Source organism: Lepisosteus platostomus, chromosome 5 (genome assembly GCF_059453375.1).
Source record: "Lepisosteus platostomus isolate fLepPlt1 chromosome 5, fLepPlt1.hap1, whole genome shotgun sequence".
NCBI classification, from domain to species: domain Eukaryota; kingdom Metazoa; phylum Chordata; class Actinopteri; order Semionotiformes; family Lepisosteidae; genus Lepisosteus; species Lepisosteus platostomus.
Genome location: NC_142615.1, coordinates 33,362,520 through 33,381,483, shown reverse-complemented (window position 1 = coordinate 33,381,483; position 18,964 = coordinate 33,362,520). Strand labels below are relative to the sequence as shown.

General features: G+C 38.9%; 1 non-coding gene across 1 annotated transcript; it reads right to left on the bottom strand.

The window, feature by feature from the left end:
* Positions 1–18,634: 18,634 nt before the first annotated feature.
* On the bottom strand, positions 18,635–18,706 carry trnat-cgu (transfer RNA threonine (anticodon CGU)). Its single transcript has one exon. It is a non-coding gene; the product is annotated as a tRNA-Thr (tRNA).
* Between the last annotated feature and the right edge of the window lie 258 nt (positions 18,707–18,964).

Here is an 18,964-nt window from a genome sequence, read left to right as displayed (position 1 = left end):
TAAATGTTGTAGTTCGTCTTGAAAAAATGTTACGAGTACATCATCTATCAACAATTACACAGGTTCTGTTTCCATATTGCGGATTTTGGTTACGTAATATTATTTTCTAGATTTCACGTTGTGAATATATGATTTGGGCAAACAGAGCCGCAAAGAAGTACATTATAGGTTGTTGGTTTTTTTTTGCAGTTTTATCTAGAACAAGCGATGCTTAAACCTTTGTCTGATTCTTGTGAAACTATCCACACGACAGTTACAGTACCTAGGAGTTGACTTCAGTGATGTCACTGATGGGATGTTTCTAAAAATCCATCCTCTGTAAAACGTCTTCTCTAGTTGTCCTGCATATGTATTCGCTAATGAAGCTGTGTGTTCTGAGCCTGGATCTCTACATTTCTGTATGAACCAGCTTAGAGGGCTAAAGACAGCTTGTGTTTAAATTGAGTGTAAGGCAATTTATGCTTCTAAAGTCATGGTCAGCATTTATTATTGTACTGTGCTGTAAACTTGTTCTGTGCCAAGTCACATTATTTTATAGCGTTTTTATAGCGTTATCGAATCCGGAAGCGCTGTGTGTTAGTTTCCTGACTCCCATGTCACATGGTCTGTGATTGAAACCTGTAAAACTGGTTTAATTCGTCACAGCCAGCACTCCGGTTGTAAAGTAGAAGCAGGCGAGATTTCTAGCGAAAAACACCTCCCCTTCTTCAGGTGTGAGGGTCTTCTGCTCAGAATGAAACGCTAAAATGTAATGTAGGCTCTGAATGGGTTCAATTATGATTTGGGCTTGATTAAGGTCACTGCCTTTCATCTAAAACCCTACTTGAATCCTTCTAAACTAAAAATCAGTGTTAGTGAGTTCTAAATAAAGAGGTATCCAGGTAACAGTGAAACGGGCGGACAGTCTGGGGAGATCGCCAGTTTTCTATGTAAATAGTTCCGCACCCCTTGGTGTTTCTCTCGCTCTCTCTCGGGTCACCTGATCATTAGCTCGAAAGATTTGAGTGCTTTGTGTATATTCTAATGGTAGTGGGGGCAGGGTGTGTGGGAACAGGTTTGGTTGAAATTGCATTGGAGATCTATGTTCTTCACACCTGAAACATTTTCTCTGAAAGCATTTTCTTCGCAGTTTAACCGATCTTGTTACAGCAGGTTACAGTTTACTATTATTAACCATATTAATTTTAAGTGCTTAATGTAAAATCTTGTAAAAATATATTTTCATTGTTCAAATATACATTTAGTCTGACTATCATATAATAAGTTAAATACAAAACTAAAGAAAAAATAGGGTTAAATATAATTCAAAATATTTTGCTAACAATGTTAACTGTTTATAAATAATAAATTGTATTAACTAAAGAGTAGGATGGCACAGTTGTTAGTATGCTTTTTTTTGTTTCTTTTTCATAAATACAACAGTAGTACCTCATGTCTCAGTGGCTTTCAAAATTAAATTATGCATGCAAACCTGTGAATTAGAAAGATAACTAAGATATCCATCCATTTATAATGGTGGCAAAGTGGTTAGCATTGCTATCTTGCAGCACTGGGGTCCTAGGTTCAGTTCCTGCCATCCTGTGTGTGTGGGGTTTGCATGTTCTCTCTGGGTTACATGGTTTTTCTCCATATGTGTGATATGACTCCCTCTTGCACTCCAAAACATACTGGTAAGTCAATTGGTTTATGGGAAAACTGGCCCTGGTGTGTGTGTGTTTGTGTCTGCCTGTCCTGTGATGGCCTGGCGCTATGTCCAGGGTGTATTCTGCCTTGTGTCCGTCGCTTACTGGGATAGGCTCCAAATCCTCTGTACTGGATAAAGAGATTAGAAATGGATGGAAGTAAAGGCACTGTGTGGATGGAACTATACACAGTGTTAGAAACCCACTATGAAATGGCAGCATCTCACTGAGAATAAAATATCTTATAGTGCTGGCTTAAGGAAACAGCCTTTCCACCTCTCTTGCACATCAGTATCCATACCTAGTTATTTAAACAAATTGCCTCTAATTATAAACATCTTAATATGCTGGCTCTGTGGATCTGCATCAGCTATGTTTGCCCATTCCTTCAATTCATGTGCATCCAACACACAGTTCAACGCTAGCAACTACACAAAATCTAAAATACAATCCTCATTTCAGTATCTATGTAAACATACAGTCTGTTAACTTCATCATCTTCATCAAAAGTATGCCTAACCCCATTAGGAAGTGTTCTTGTTATCAGAGTATTCGTCAGCTATCCCAAAATTATCTTCTTCTTACCAACATCTCTAGTCTTTTATCCTGCAATAACTCAGCCAACACTTAAATCTCCAAAAGCTGCTTGTGTTAATTTCTTGAAATCACAAATATCATGTGTAAATACTGGCCATGTAATACTCTGCATTGTGGAATAATAGTTTATTTTAAAGGGAACTAGAGAAACTAAGAACTAGAGAAATCAAGAAAGGCTTTTTTTTCTAGAATTAATAAATGCACATCCTGTTCACTGGGGAAATTAAATCCACACTGAGCAATCTTCAATATGTTCAGAATATGACAGCGAGAATCCTATCAGGGATGCATTACACCTGTTTTCAAGTCCTTGCATTGGTTATCTATCAGGTTTCGAGTCAACTTCAAAATCCTCATCCTCATTCAGTACCTACAGTATATGGCTTATTATCTGTCTACTCCCCACCTTTGTCCATCTGACTCCGGTCTTCTAGCTGTCCTCAAGAACATCTACATTCTGTGGGTGACAGGGTCTTCTGTAGCTGCACCCCAGAGCTCTCAATTTGTATTCCCAGTGATATCAGTCACGTACCCTGAGAGCATTTAAATCTAACCTCAGAACGTTTCTTTTCAGAAGACTTAGTGTCTGTATCTGCTTCATTTTCTAATTTTGGTAGCAAATCTAACTGCTTGTCTTTCTTATATGTATTTTCTTTGTAGTCTGTGGTCCTTTTATCTGTTTTTATATCTACTGTATTGCTTTGAGATGCCACTTTTAAAGGTGATATATAAAATAAAGTTTTTTTTATTATTGTTATAGAGAAACATGATCAGTTTTCCCTGGTTCAGATAAAAAAATCTAAAGCATACTAGTTTGTCACTCCTCTCATTCCCTTTGCTAAATAACTTTTCATACTAATCTGATCAATCTAACTGCCTGTTTTCTGTGCTTTCTCTATCCTGCTAGATTTGCAATTATTCTGAAAATTTTCTTCTTGAAATAACTCATTTCTAAATACCTTTTTTCACTGGTAACATCTTGCAGCAACTCTGCGACAAAATATACACTTAGCACAGTTCATCCTGCTACCAACATTGAATAAAAAAAATCTTATGATTTCTATATTTATGTCTTTATTTAGTGGTTTCATTAGTGACAAAGGCTAAACTTTCTTGAAAAAATGTATTTTATGTGTTGCGGAAAAAACTGACTTGCTTTAACAAAGTATGTTTACAAATCCTTTCACCTGGCAATCTACCTGAATGCCCAACTATCTGAGAAGCCCTCCATGAAACCATGGTTGCTATTAATTCATTTAGGGTTCATTGACAGAATTGCTGTTTTTTATGCATGCTAATTTTCTGATCCCTCACTCTGCTTCATGTTTATAGATAAGACTTTATTGATCGCGAAGGGAAATTGATGTACATGTTCATGTACATGATGAACATGTTTGCATGTTCTTTTGTAATACACCTTTTTGTGATTTTTTTGTATATCTAAGCAAGTGTTCCTGCATCCCTCTTCTGCACTATAGGCATGGCTTTTTTTCTGTTTGCTCCATTTCTAAAATTTTTTGCTCATGTGCATTTTTGTATTTTTTTACACCTCTAGCACTTTAACGTCCTGAATTTTCATTTGCCTTAATTTGTAGAATGAATTTGAGTTTTAGCCTTAAAAATCTTAAGTTTTCACTATCTTTTGTTTCTTGTCCTATAACTGTTATTATTGATCACCGAATTATTGTACTTGACATGACTTCATTCAGCCTTTCCAGAACGTCTATGACAGGCAGAGAGAGTGCTGTTTCTGGTGCGATCTTTTGCAGCTGACATTTCACTGTTTTAAACGAACAAGACATTAGATTGCTCATAAATCACTTATCCTATATAAATACAGCGTAATTGCCCTCCGAAAATCCTCTTTTTCTTGTTCGTTTTAGAGACCTTGATCGAAACTGATTTTAGATGTCAGAAAGGATTTCTTTTCTCTATATTTCCTACATTGCTTTGTCGAGATTTTAACTTTATATTTAGGCTCAGATTTCAACTATAAATCGTACAGTAATTAATAGCAGTAAATACTGATGTTTTACTCCCTCTTACCACAAAAATATATATGTATTGTAGCTGGGATTAACTTTATTTCGTACGCGTAGCTACTACCATTCGGACACGAAGCGGTTAAAGATGGCGGCAAATCAGACACCCAGAGGGGGGGGGGGGGCATCTTCTCGCCTCCATAACTAAAATGCCAAATAGGAGTGGCTTAAGCGACATACACAGTCGTGTAACTGACAGTTTGAGGTAGCCTATCATGTAAATTTCGCTTTGTTGCTGATAGGTTAAGCTTTCGAAACTCTGCCCCAAAGTCATGTGACTGATTTTTCCCCCTGTTTCGTTGGTTAAACGCAATGATCACAAGCACCACCATGGTAACTGGGATGTGTAGTTTTTAATTCCGTTTGAATTATAACTGTACGTACTGTCTTCATATTTGGCCAGGGCTTTAAAGAGAAGGCGCGCCAAAAAATTTCGGTGCCGTCGTCTCCGCTTTAAAGGTACCCCCGTGCTGGAAGAATTTGACCTAGGAACGTTTGCCCAGCGTACTAATAGCTAGCAAGTGCTCCTAGTTAGTAAAGTTTTTTGTGTCCCTGCCTGTCACGCGGGAAACCGGGGTTTGATTACCGACGGGGAGACAGCTAGTTTTTTTATCATCAGATTCCAGTCTTTAATGCTGTGTGCGAGAGTTTACGTAACTTTCCTTTTCTAACATTTTCTGATGACTATTCCAAAGGAGCGCCCTGTCAACTCCTAATACTTTTCAAAAATCTGCCTGCATGTTTGATTAGTTTTGTTTTATTTAGAAAAAGTTCAATATTGATCATAACTAAAGAAAATTATGATCAGAAACAAAAAGAAAATGTTGAAGATGCAACTCAATCTTGAATCAGAGCTGGGTGACATGGGCTTCTGTTCTGATATGGTTGTACGAGAAACAGGAGGAATCTCTTCTCTCCTATGGAGCATGAGCTGAATCAGGAATGAGACATGTCATATATCAACGCATGACCTACATCGTAAAACTAAAACTAAATTAAAAACTAACATTAAGTTGCTAGAGACATTCATTTATATACAAACAAGAGACAGACAAAGCAATAATTCTACAATAACTTGTCCTGCACTGATCAGACTAATTGAAATGGTCTGATTCAGAGCCTGTGCAGCTCGTGCTAATACAACAACGCCAGTATTGAACCCTCAGCACCATACTGACTACTGAGCACAAGTTCAGCTGCTCTCCAGCTTTGTTACGCACGTTTTTTTTATTGCAAATGGAGCTGATCTCCAGACAGTACAGTGTTAATTAGTCAGCAGCCTCTACTAGTAATACATCGCCCCTGTCCAAAATCTCTAGGTAAAAAAAACACATTTTATACATTTGTCTGTTTAAAGATATAATCTCTTTAAAAAAGACAAAGGGTTTGTGTGTCAACTGTTTCGATTAATTTCGAACGCAAAGAAAAGTAGTTTTCTTCCAAGAAATCACACATTTGTCGCATCCTCCATACTATACTTCTCTCTTGTAGTAGTAAAGCATTTTGATTTAAACTGAACAATATATTAAATGTTTCATCTATACAGTTACGATTAACTTTGGCAGCCTTGAACGGATTGCGGAAATCAAATACACAGATGGATTCAGAGTGTGCTTTCCAACTTTTGTGTAACATTTTCCTTTGATAGGGCGGATTTGTTTTTAAAATCTGGATTAAATAAAAAGGAGTGACGTCAGTGTAAAACAGCTTTCCTTCATGGGGAACAACAGTTGTGTTCCATATTTCTAATTATTTTGGTTTCAAAATAGCAATTTAGTATGAAACATAAAAGCCAGCTAGATAAATCTGTTACACGTCATTTACAATGGTCTTTCAACTAATAGCCCGTGCAGGGATCAAACCCCAACAGTTGGTATGAGTTTCGTAAGGCTCTGCAACATGCAGATGAGAAACTAACCTCCGCTTCTTCATTATATACACAGTGAGCTATATATGCGGGCCTACTGCCCCCTACGGGCTCTGTATTTGATTGCGGTACAAGACCGGCCATGGAGAAATGAAGTGAAGAGGGTGTGTTCATTAAAAGGCTCATAGCGTCCCTGGGAAGTCTCAAACCACCACCCTTTTGGTTAACAACCGAGCCACAAAGACTCATGTACAGCTTAACACTTCTCGGTCTCAGTGAAAGTGTACACTCCGTAAACTTTCTGGAGAATCATTTGTCAATTTCCCTACGGGATTAATAAAGTATTATCTATCTATCTTAAAGGAAAATCGCCAACAGTGGCCGATATCTATTGGAGTTTTTTCATTCTATACTGCAATTTCTGAAGGTTACCCTGTGAAAATACGAGTTTTGATGAGAAGGGATGGACATATATGGTCAGCAGGCTTGGGGAATTGGACCTTATGGTGAAGGCTGCGGGCTCAGCATCAGCAGAACCTGATCAGTATCGGTTGACTCCGATATAGTTTGACAACTTAACTTCTGGATTTTGAGACATTTACCTTAGTGTCGGTATACTAAGATGTTTTGGTAACAAGGAAGGAGGGACAAAGCAAATTGGCAGAATGTGTGCTATTTTGTATACTACAAGTCCTCACATGCCAGAGGGTCAATATATAAAAAAAAATGTAACAGTAAAATCTCTTGTACTTCACAATTTAATAGTGTCTGTTACATTGTGTCTCACACCTCAGTGTCAGAATTGTGAGACGAGTTTGTAATCAGGAGGGAGGGCCATAGCAATTCAGCAGAAATTGCATTCACCTTTTCCCAATGCATTCTCACATGCCATTTTCTCACATGCCATGCTCAGAGGGTCATATTTTTAAAATGGTATCATAAAATGTCCTGAAGTTCAGGATTTTGACAGTCTGTTATATTGTGTCTCACACCTTGATGTCAGAAATATGAGACGATTTTAAAATCAGGAGGGAGGGCCCTAGCAATGTAACAAACATTGGATTTACCATTTGACAATGTATTCTCTCATGCCATGTTCAGAGGATCGTATTTAAAAAACGGTACAGTACAATGTCCTGAAGTTCAGGATTTTGATAGTCTTTTCCATTGTCTCTCACACACCTGTGTCAGAATTTTTAGACATTTTTATAACCAGGAGGTAGGTTCGATCACCCTCTGCTCATCCTCAGTTAACCATATAGTCTCATATGCCATGTTCTAAATGTCCCATTTAAAACTACTATATTAAAATTTCTTGAAAAAATGCAAGAGTTTGAGACTTTTTATGATCAGTAGGCAAGGTCGTGGAAAACATGCAGAAAGTGCCAGTGAATTTACGTTTTGCCTTTGTCTTATTAATTTGCAAGTTTTTTTTTTCGGATCCTGAAGACTGAGACTCAAAACATGTTTATTCTTCTTTCCAGGAGGAAGGATTATTCAGATGCAAACATTGTCCCAAAATCAATGTACTTTCCTATTGCTGTTGCTTCTTCAAATCCTTCATCTGAACGTTGATATTTAAATATTATATCATACAAATTGTGTTTTTCTTTTTAAGGCAAATTTTATGCTTCAAATTAAATAAATTGTATTTATTATGAATGTGCCTGAAATTTTTCAGTACTTTAGAGGGTTCTGCCATTTTAGATGTTATGCTGTTCCTGTCTGATTTATCAAATGTGTCATTTAAATCTCCCGTCATTTCTATATCAGTCTTGCAGTAAAGATTGCAATTCATCCCAAAATGCAATTCATCCAAAAAAAGTTTCCCACTGGTGATACATACAAGGAAATGAATGTAAATTTTCCCCCCAAATCAACAAATGAAAATCAAATACCTCCCTCATCTGCAGGTAGAGAGAATAATGTCGGAATAAATACAGGTTTAAAAGTCAGGAGCATTGGTAGTCCTATTTTAAAATGACAATAAAATGCTCACAATATATTAAAAAGCTCTGTAAAATAATAAAAAATTAAAACAAGGTAAAAAGAAATAATACACAGTTATAAAGCTCAGGAATTATCAATGGGAAGTTACAATGGGTTGATATGATTTAAAAAATAAAATATGTGAAAAAATCCACTTACAATATGCTAAAAATGGCAAGAATACTTAAAACAGGTTTTAAAATAAAAAAAAAACAAGTTAAAAATAAATACTAAATGGGTTTAAAATTCAGGAATGTAATTGGTCAGATCCAATTAAGTAGAATAATGAGAAATGGGCTCGAACCACTAACCTTTCAATTAACAGCTACCAGAGACTCACGTGCATCCCTTTTCTCCATTTGCAAGCTTTTGGTAAAAAAAAAGACTTTATTCTTGCCAGCCTGTGATATTTGTTTTGCACTGATAAGCAAGATCTGTGTTTCATCTTTCGCAAGCTGTATGAATTTCATGAAAAGCAAGTTGTTCTATAAAGAAAATGAAAACTTGCATTTAACAAAATCAAGCCACACGTGATCATCCATAGTGATACATTCTATAAGACAAGACGGGAAGAAAGGCACCACTGGGATTTGAACTCAAGATCTCCTGTTTCATAGGAAAACACATTAACCAAATCAGCCAAAGTGCTGTCAGAGTATTAACATCATGTCTGATGTCAGTGATTGCAGCTGACTATCGCTGGAGGAGAGTTCACTGTGAACAAGTCAGCCTGCATAATGAGGGGAAGAGACCAGCCTCTGTGATGCACTATAGAGTTACACTAACCTTCTGCCCTACTGTTCTCTGCTGCATTCTACCCTAGCAGATAAATATTGGTTTCCATGCGTGTAAGGTTTCTTTTTTTGGTCAAATATTTTCAAGCATATTTTTGCTGTTGAAAATAAGTTGTTTGTGGTTTTGAGTGTTGTGTTCCTCTTCCCTTAGTGTCACCCAAAGTGATACATTGTGCTTTGGCAATTCTTCAGGCCATAGTGTTTAGAGGAGCTCAGTTGAAGTAGTTTGCGTAGATAAAGTATTTATTTTCCTTTTAATCTTTAAAACCATATTACATTGTCAATACATTGTATCTTTCTTCCTACTAATTGTCATCATTTTTCTTATGGCTTGATCTCATGATCAGATATTTCAGAATCTTCCTTAAAAACTAGCAAAAGAAGTGAGACAGATTCATGCACACTAAAAAATATGAAAGGGTAGCAGGACACAGTAACCATCAAACATCTCGTAGATTATGAATGTGCCTAAAATATTTCAGTACTTTAGAGGGTTCTGCCATTTTAGATGTTGTACTGTGCCTGTCTGATTTATCAAATGTGTCATTTAAATCTCCCGTCATTTCTATATCAGTCTTGCAGTAAAGATTGCAATTCATCCCAAAATGCCAAGTTTCCCACTGATGATACGTACAAAGAAATTAATGTACATTTTCCCCTAAAACCAACCAATTTAAAATCAAATGCATCCCTCCTCATCTGCAGTTGGAGAGAAAAATGTCAGAATAAATACAGGTTTTAGAAGTCAGGAGCATTGATAGTCCTATTTTAAAATTATGCTAAAATGCTCAATATATTAAAAAAGTTCTATAAAATGCAAAAATAATTAAAACATATTAAAACAAGGTAAAAAGAAATGATGCACAGTTATAAAGATCAGGAATTATCAATTTGAAGTTACAATCCACTTACAATATGCCAAAAATGGGAAGGATATGTAAAACAGGTGTATACAATTTTTTAAAAATAAAACAAGTTAAAAATAAATACTAAATACTTTTAAAATTCAGGAATGTGATTGGTCAGATGCTTACGATGAGTGTTGTTGGTGTTTCGTGTGATTTAGCGAATTGAAAAAATATTCAATTTTAAAACGGCAGGAGCTCGTATGAAAAAAATAGTTCGTAAGTATCTTTGTTGTAACAGCTGCGCTAGAACTAGTGTATTCATATACATCAGAAAAGTACCTGAACTTGACTGGTTTATATTCAGTTATGTGCACTGGGAACAAAAGGGAGACTTGCATGGATTTTATTAGGTTTTAGGAATCAGAAAATGTATTTTTGCACGTTTATGCATACGAGCAGAAATAACTTCCTGCTTTCAGCGCTTTTATTGTTTCTGCTTGTAACTTCGAACAGAGAAACCCAGTACCGACTCACAGAAAAGCCCCGGAGTTTCTGTGTTTCTGGGATTTAAGAGGGATGTACTGTATGTAGACAGTAAAGGGAGTTTTTTTTTTCCCGCTGTAGAGTAGGAAGGCGATTTGATGAGTCTGGAGGGAGGAGACGCGCATTCCGCACGGGGAGCACAGAACAACGAGTTTCACCTGCAGCTCGCCGAGTCCTGTCCTATATAACCGCTGAGCCTGGGACACACTGAGTCTCTAACCAGTGTTGGAGATGTAAAGGGTTAAACCCAGAAGTCGAGAGTGGAGTTTTTGTATAAGTGTTTGATTAAGGGATTAGGGTTTCGGTTTAGGTTTAGGTTTAGTTTGCTTTTGACACATTTGTAACGGCTATGGCGGCCTGTAGAGTCGGCATGCGCCGTTACTTTTGCGCACATTTGGTGTATAAGGGTGGTGAGGGTTCAGCTCACTCGGGTGATATTTCACGGTTGGACTTTTCAAGGAAGGTATTACAGAAAGAGTTAAGGATTAGGGCATTAGATGTCAATTGCTTAATTACTTTGCAGAAGGGAATTGGTTTTGACATCAGCTTCAAATCGGCAAAGTTACTGGAAGAATTTTGGAAGAAGAAGAGAAAAAAGATGTGGGCCTGATTAGAATGTTTAAATGGCAGAAGCTGATGGATCTTTCCAATAGGACTATGATTGTTTGCATATTTAATGAGATGGTGATGAAGGAAGATATTGTGACATGGTTGTCTAAGTATTGTTTAGTGAAAGGTGAGCCTCAGAAAGTCTGGGATGATGATGGCATCTGGAACTGTGCATGGAGAGTACCTGTTTCATTGCATGGAGATAAAAATGGTTATGGTGGATTTAAACACATTCCTTCTCTGAATGGATTAGGTGAAAATAGAGGCCTTGTGTTCTACCAAGGGCAGCCAAAACTGTGCAGGAGGTGTGGGGAGCTGGGTCACTTTGTAGATGCCATTACAAAGGTGGTGTGTGGTAAGTGCAAGGAAATTGGACATGAATATACAAGAGTGAGGAAATGCAATCTCTGTGAGTGTGAAGGTCATGTGTTTAAAGGCTGTCCAATTTCCTTTGCAAATAGAACAAAAATGCAAAAACAGTTTGAAGAAGCATTTTAGGGCTGGAGCAGTGGTTATAGATCAGGAACTGGATGTGGTTGAGGTTGAAGAAAGTGGTGAAAAGGAGAGCGAGGGTTCAGAATGGAGTGAAGGGAGTGAGGATGGGGTAGAAGAGAATGATAATGATGCAGAAAGATAGACATCTCTCCAATATATGTAATCCTACTGACCAAGCTTTAGAACCGGTGACTCAAGGAGGGCAGATGGAGAACTGTCCTGTGGATAGTGGGGGTGGTGGAGGAGGAGAGAAAGAAAGCAAAGGGGGGAAAAAGAAAAAGGCCTGTATAGTAGGTAGAGGTATGTCAGCACCTTGTAGTGAAACCAGCGAGAGCACTGGTGGTGTATCTAGGTTTCATGAATGTCTAATTTAAACTCTTAAATATATATTGTTGCTCACATGATGGATATGTCCTAATTCAGGAACTGAGTATATTTATTGGGATGGGAACCAGTGGTTTTAGCTGGGGATTTGAATTGCCTTTTAGAAAGAGAAGGCAGAATGAAGGGCGAGAGATGGGTCCAATTTCATACTTCATCAATATTATTGCAAACATGTAAAGATTTTAAACTGAAAGATGGCTTCAAACTTCATAGTCAGGGGAGGGCAGATTTCACATGGTACAAGTCTAATGGGACCCAAGCCCAAGCCACGCATAGATTTTGTTTTGATACTTGATTTTACTTTCACGACCGCAGGCTTAACCCCTGACCATTGTTTCTCTGACCATTGTTTACTGTCATGTACACTTTTCTATTCCAACGGCTGTTACTGTGGGGAAGGGTGTGTGGAAGCTCGATATTTTGCTTCTGGAAGGTGAGGAAGTGATGCGCAGGTTCAGGGAAAGATATTAGGAATGGCAGTCTTTGTATGACCTGTTTGGCACAAGAGCACAGTGGCTGACCCTGTGCTCTGACCCCCAGCTTTTATCCCTGTCTGTGTGTCTCATGGAGTTAGAAAGGAGTTACAAACTTCCAAATCTGTAACATAATTTCAAGGGTGTATGATAGATCATTCACAAGATCACATGGCTGTTTATTATTGTAAGATTGTTGTTCCCTACTGTTCTTTTGACTCTTGAGCTTGCATTATACAGCCGTTGAGTGCATTTTGAATCTAAGAGATATCCAACTGATTCAACCTGTCTGATGAATGTTAAATGGGTTGTGACTTTTGGCAAAGTTTTTTGCAATATTATTTGTTTCATGAATACCATTCATCTCTATAACAACTTTCCTGTCCCCTGAACATATGTTTTAAATTGCTTGATCCCATTGGGTGCAACCTTTCCATTGCACTCATAATGTGTTTGCATTAGGAGTGTGTTAAATAAGCAGAAAAGAGCCCTTTTCTTCAACTGCTTCTGATCTTATACAGTGGTCAGAATCTGTCATCCAAAAGCTGATGAGTGAGGGGGAAAAAATTAGTACAGATGCACAATCCATAACAAAACATAAAAGAGCATAAGGGTTTTCATCACATGGACTTGTTTGACTGTTGAGGATTAATGTTTTGGTGGCAGATCAATTAAAGGACAATAACCAAAAACACTGGTTCTCACATGGAATGCATTCTCCTTCAATCTTTTTTACCAACAGGTGAGTGGAGTTGCCATGGGCACCAGAATGGGACCCAGCTATGCCAATATCTTTGTTGGCTGGGTAGAAGAATGCTTATTCGCTTCCTACACTGGCTATGTCCCTGACCTCTACAAGCGATATATTGATGACTGTGTCGGTGCCGCCATATGCTCCGACGATCAGCTTAAGTGCTTCCTGCACCATTTCACCAACTTCCACCCGTCCCTCAAATATACGGTTAACATATCTTCCACTACTCTTCCGTTTCTAGACATCAACTACCCCAGACTCTCCACTTCAGTTTATTACAAACCCATGGATTCACACAGCTATCTCTTGTATAACTATTTTCACCCCAAACATACTAAAAACTCTCTCCCTTTTTCACAGTTCCTTCGGCTACAATGACTATGCAGGGACGACATTGACTTTGAGAACCAACCCCTCAAAATGTACTCCCTTTTGATCAACGGAGGATACCCCAGCAATGTTATTGACGGGGCCCTTGCCCGAGCCAAAAACACCCCTCGGACCATCAACCGAATCAGGAACTCCTGCAGTAACAACCGCATTCCTTTGGTGCTTCCCTACCACCCTGACACACTTCCTATCCCCAGGACCACTAACCAGAACTTTTCCATCCTACACGATGATCCCTCCATTGGAGCCCTCTTTTCTGACCGCCCCATCATCTCATATCACCAATCACCTAATCTGCGCAACCTTCTTGTTCACAGCTCCCTTGACCGCCCTCCGCAACCATCCACACCAGGCACTTTCCCTTGCAACAGAGCTCACTGTATCACCTGCAAGTATACATCCAACACCACACTCATTCAAGGCCCCTCAGGACAATTCTGGATCACCCAGATGGCATCTTGTACCTCCAGCAACCTTATTTACTGTATCTCTTGTAGTAAATGCCCAGTTTCTCTCTACATTGGAGAAACATGAAGGAGACTTGGAGACCGCTTCAGAGAACATGTCAGGGCTGTGAAGATTAAAGATCTCTCCAAGCCCATTGTTTCTCATTTCACCTCTGATGGCCACGACCACTCTAATCTCTCCGTCTGTTTTCTCAAAAATGGTTTTCTGAACTCATACGTTAGAAAGAATACCGAAACCAAACTTATCCTGCAGCTAGGATCACACCTCCCCCTTCTCTAAACGACAGACTGATCTACTAAATTTTCTCCATTCATTGGTAGTTTCATTTCACACCTCTCAACACCTATTCTAACTTCACATCTCTTGATTGGCCTCTCTTTCTGTCCCCTGCTCCTGCCTCTCACCCCTCCTCCCTCCCAGCCTTTGTTCTTCCACTATATTACCTTTGCCTACTGCCTTGTCTCTCTCACACCTGAAGAAGGCTCCACGGCTGAAACGTTTTCTCTCTTCTTTTTTTCAGCATGGAATAAATCTATTACTTGTTCCTTAACAACCGGAAACACTATCTTCGGTCTTTCCAGAGCTGTAAGTAGTCATTCCAAGTTTATTAACTTGTCTCTGTTTTGTATGTACTCTTCAATAGCCACTGATGTTATTTACAACAGCTATTTTTAAAAATAAATTTGCATTTTTGGGGACTTTTTAAAGAATTGGCACATTAGGTGGAGCGGTGGCTCTGTGGCTAAGGATCTGCAACTGTGCCTGGAAGGTTGCTGGTTTACATCCCACGGTCGGCAGAGGAATCCTACTCCGTTGGGCTCCTGAACAAGGCCCTTAACCCCAACTGCTCCAGGGGTGCCGTATAAATGGCTAACCCTGCACTCTGACCCCCAGCTTCACTCCCTGTCTGTGTGTTCATGGAGAGCAAGCTGAGGTATGCAAAATAGGAATTCCTAATGCAAGAAATTGTATATGGTCAATACAGTGATCATATCTTATTGGCACATGGTAATCTCCAAGGAACACGTAATAGGTTTATTCCATGCTGAAAAAAGAAGAAAGAAAACACAATGTTTTGACCATGGAGCCTTCTTCAGTTATGATTTGATTTTTTACAATCATACCTACACAAACTTTGCAGTTTTTAAAAATCTTGCACACACAACCCAGATATGTTGACTTTTTTTAAATTTGGGGGTAAGTTTAAGAAACACGTAGTTCTTTTCTAGTTTTGTTTACGTGGTGACTATCAGGAATCCTCAGTGAAAAGGTATGCAGATCCTGTGCAGATGCAGGAGCAAGTAATTATTGAGACAGTCGAACAATCCAGAACGTCAGATGAGGTCCAAGGTCGAGAGGCAAAAGGGAGTTCAGTAACCAGTAAGCAAGATTCAGAGTAAACGCGAGGTAGAGCTCTCAAAGAGAAGACTCAATACTGAGTAGCAGGAAGCGGGTTTGGATGGTTAAAAAAGTGCTGCAGAGCGTGTACTGATGGATTAACACATGTTATTATTAACCCGCTGCTGGTACTGGTTAGTTCTTTTGTGAGTTGATCCCCGGTGGTTGTGACAGTGACAGAATGCCGTTTTGTGATTGATGCTATATCAAAATATAGGGCCCGTAAAATTAAGCACAGAAATAAAAACATTTAATGGACTTGTACATCTGTCGCACTCCTACACTATTAACATCCAGTGGGAGTTGAATTTCACTTATGTTTCCACTTCATTCAGCTGTGTTTTCTATTTTTCAGATTGTTGGCAATGGCACATGTTAAAGAAGGACAGAGGTGTAGGAGGCCAGACCTGTGGTCAAGGGTTGGTGGAGTAGGGAATGTGATCAAAGAATTTCTGAAGTTTTCTAAGATAGAAAAAAAAAATAGGTGGCATGACAATATGTGGTCAACACTGTCAAACAGAGTCCTTGGAGAGGATTGCTCCAGCAACAGGAAATGGTTATCAGTGATTTGGCATGAAGATAGATAAAAAGTAAGAACCCAAGTGCTTAGGGTGCAGAAGGGGGTGAGTATTGGTAGGGATTCCAAACCAGATGACAGTACACAATCTATAGTCAATATTTCAAGTCAATGTGAGGGATGTAGTTTGGAAGGCGACACAGAGCTCAGAAGTTCATCAGAAGATACAGACGACGCACAGGCAGCACAGACAGTGGTGACATGTTAGAGGGAGAAAAAAAATCTGTGTAGAATCAGAAAAAAAGCCTGAAGAGCACAGTGAATATTCCCAGGGGGCAAGCTTGTCTGGGACGTCACCTTAGGATAAAAGGGGATTAAGAAAGATTATGTCTGTGCCTAAAACTTTCAAAGTATGTCTAAAGGCTGAACAATGGAGAAAAATACCACCTCTTAAAGGTACATCTAAACTAAGATAACCATGGACCCATATCTTATATAGCAAGTTCAGGAAGATAAATCCTTGCTGTCAATAGCCTTCAAATACCAATACATCAGTAAAGAGAATTCTAATGATTAAAGCAGTCTGTACTTTCAGTTCCTACCTTCAGTACCTTCAGTTCAGTACCTTCAGTTCCTGTAATGTAAAATACATAATGACAACAAGACACAAACCAATGGGCAATGATGACATCACAATTGATGTTGTACGAGTAGGGCAATTACAACACAGTGAAAGGGAAACAAAATTTCGACAGGCACGCCAGCCTTATCGTTGAAAGATTGCCCGTGCCCTCACAAAAGGAATCAGCAATGTGTACTACAGGCAGCTGAGCAGAACTCCACTTGCTGAAATTGCAGCAGGCAATTTATCTAAGGCTCACAAGCAAGTATTAAACACTTCAGCATTTACTATTCGAATACCACACTTTGTCAAAACAATGCCGCTTCTTAAGCTAATAAGTAAGGGTTTTTGAGCACGCATTGTGTTGTTAATGCTTATATTAAAAAAAAAAAAACATAAATTCACATAATGGAATTTGGACTGAACAAAGTAGTCCAGCCCCTTTACAACATTACATACCCACTGATTAAAGCTTAAAACTACAGAAGCAGGAGTAACAATAATGGCAACAACATGTTTGGAGTTCGGCATTTCATTTATTCTGCGGAAACATCATATCGGAATGAACTGCCCGAGATAAAAGAGTAATTGCGGCTTCAGATCGTTTTTACAGAGCATTGCGTTGTTCTGTTCATGCTGACTACACGCTTTAAATTTGTCATTTACTGCAAGCGTTGCTTTTCCGGGTTTTTCTGAAATTCCTCGCATTTGAGCCAGCACTAAAATATTTCATTCCCGTCGCTGAATACATCGTGGAAACGGTATGTGCAACGGAATGCTGTCACATACAGTATGAAACCTTTTTGTTATTTGGTTCTGAAGTTTGAAAATGAAAATAAAACGGGGGTCACTTCATAGGCTTGAAAGAAGTCCAAGCAGCATAAAAACCCGCGAATTCTCAGAAACTGCATTGTGCTGCACCTTTTATAAATCAGCCTTAAACATTTGAATGCATACCTTACTGCTGCTAATCACATTCACGTGTTTACGAAGCTTTTTTCTGTCCGTTATGTTTTTGCTAAGTAGTTTCTCCGTTTTCCTCGTACTGTGATTGTCAGCGAGCACAACAAGACTGAAACAGTGTAAAGGCAGGTAAAAAAGACAGGGTAAAACGCCTGACTGTCGGGAGTGGGATTTGAACCCGTGCCTCTATTTGGAGAGTGAAACACAAACCTTAAAAGACATGAAGCTGTGAATTTGCTGTTTTAAACTGCTCGACTATCCTGAAGAAATAGGTGCTGATTGCACCAGTTGCATCGGATTTTCCATAACTTTAGGACGATTGATACGACTGGACGAACACAATTTGTGGCGCTTAGCATGACATGGAAAACAGTACCGGAGCATTCGGGTCCGGACTACCAGATTTAGAAACAGTCTTTACCCCCGCACTATCAAACTCTTAAACTCCCAGCCTCTCTCACTCTCACCCCACCTCTCACCTATGATCGGAACCTCACAGTTCCTTCTTTCTTACCAAAAACCCAAACACACATTGAAAATCTTCCTCTACCATACATGTCAAAAGCTCACTCCCCATCATTTCTATCCCTTTATTGCATTCTTTTGATGCTTGTTATTGCACAGAACCTGTTACCTTTCTGTTGTTTTGCACACTGCCTGTTGTTGTTTTTTGCACATCGGCTGTTGTCTCTGTCTTTCTTTTGTTATACAATTGTATTGTTGTGTTTTTTTTCTTTGTACTACTTATGTCCGAGAGCTAGCTAAATAGCATTTCGTTATACCATATACCTGTGTATGAGTATAATGACAATAAACTTGAACTTGAACTTGACATAGTCTTGCAGGCAGTATATTATTTTATCATTTACTCGTTTAAAAAAACATGGTCTTCTCGTTCCTAAGTCCGATTTTTAGTGCTTTCGAACGTTACTTCCAACCTGGACTGACAGCTCACCTGATCTGTTTGTGATCAGACCATGAAGTGGGGGGCTGTACCAAGTGCACGTTCCTTCCCAATGCTGAGGCGATCATTCGGAAGATGGGTGTGAAGAGAGACAAGCTTTGTCGACTAAAAAACAAGGCAGGATATGCAAGAATACTAATCACTGGCGACAGTTATGTTCTCTTACTATTGAGACTCTTACATTGCGAGTTTTTTGAATACTTTGAAACTAAAGGAAAGCGGTGACAAATGAAACAGGCACGGGAGGGGCTTGAACACACGATCTTCGGTTTACGAGACCGACGCCTTACCACTTGGCCACCACGCCTTCAAGTAAACATGGGAATAATGTTGTTCAAATTATTTTTTTCTGAATCTGGTTTACATCGCCTGGAGGCAGCAACAACAATAAAAGGGATACTTAACAAGGCGATACACTGTAGCAGTGTGACTCCAACAGATGCTCCTGAAGAGACTGGAGGTTTAAGCCAGCTCCTTAGAGCGCTTGGCCGCGTTACTATCACCAGCGGCTCTTCACCTCTTGTTGTTTGACCTAGTGGTTTTATAAAGCGTGGAAACGACCGCA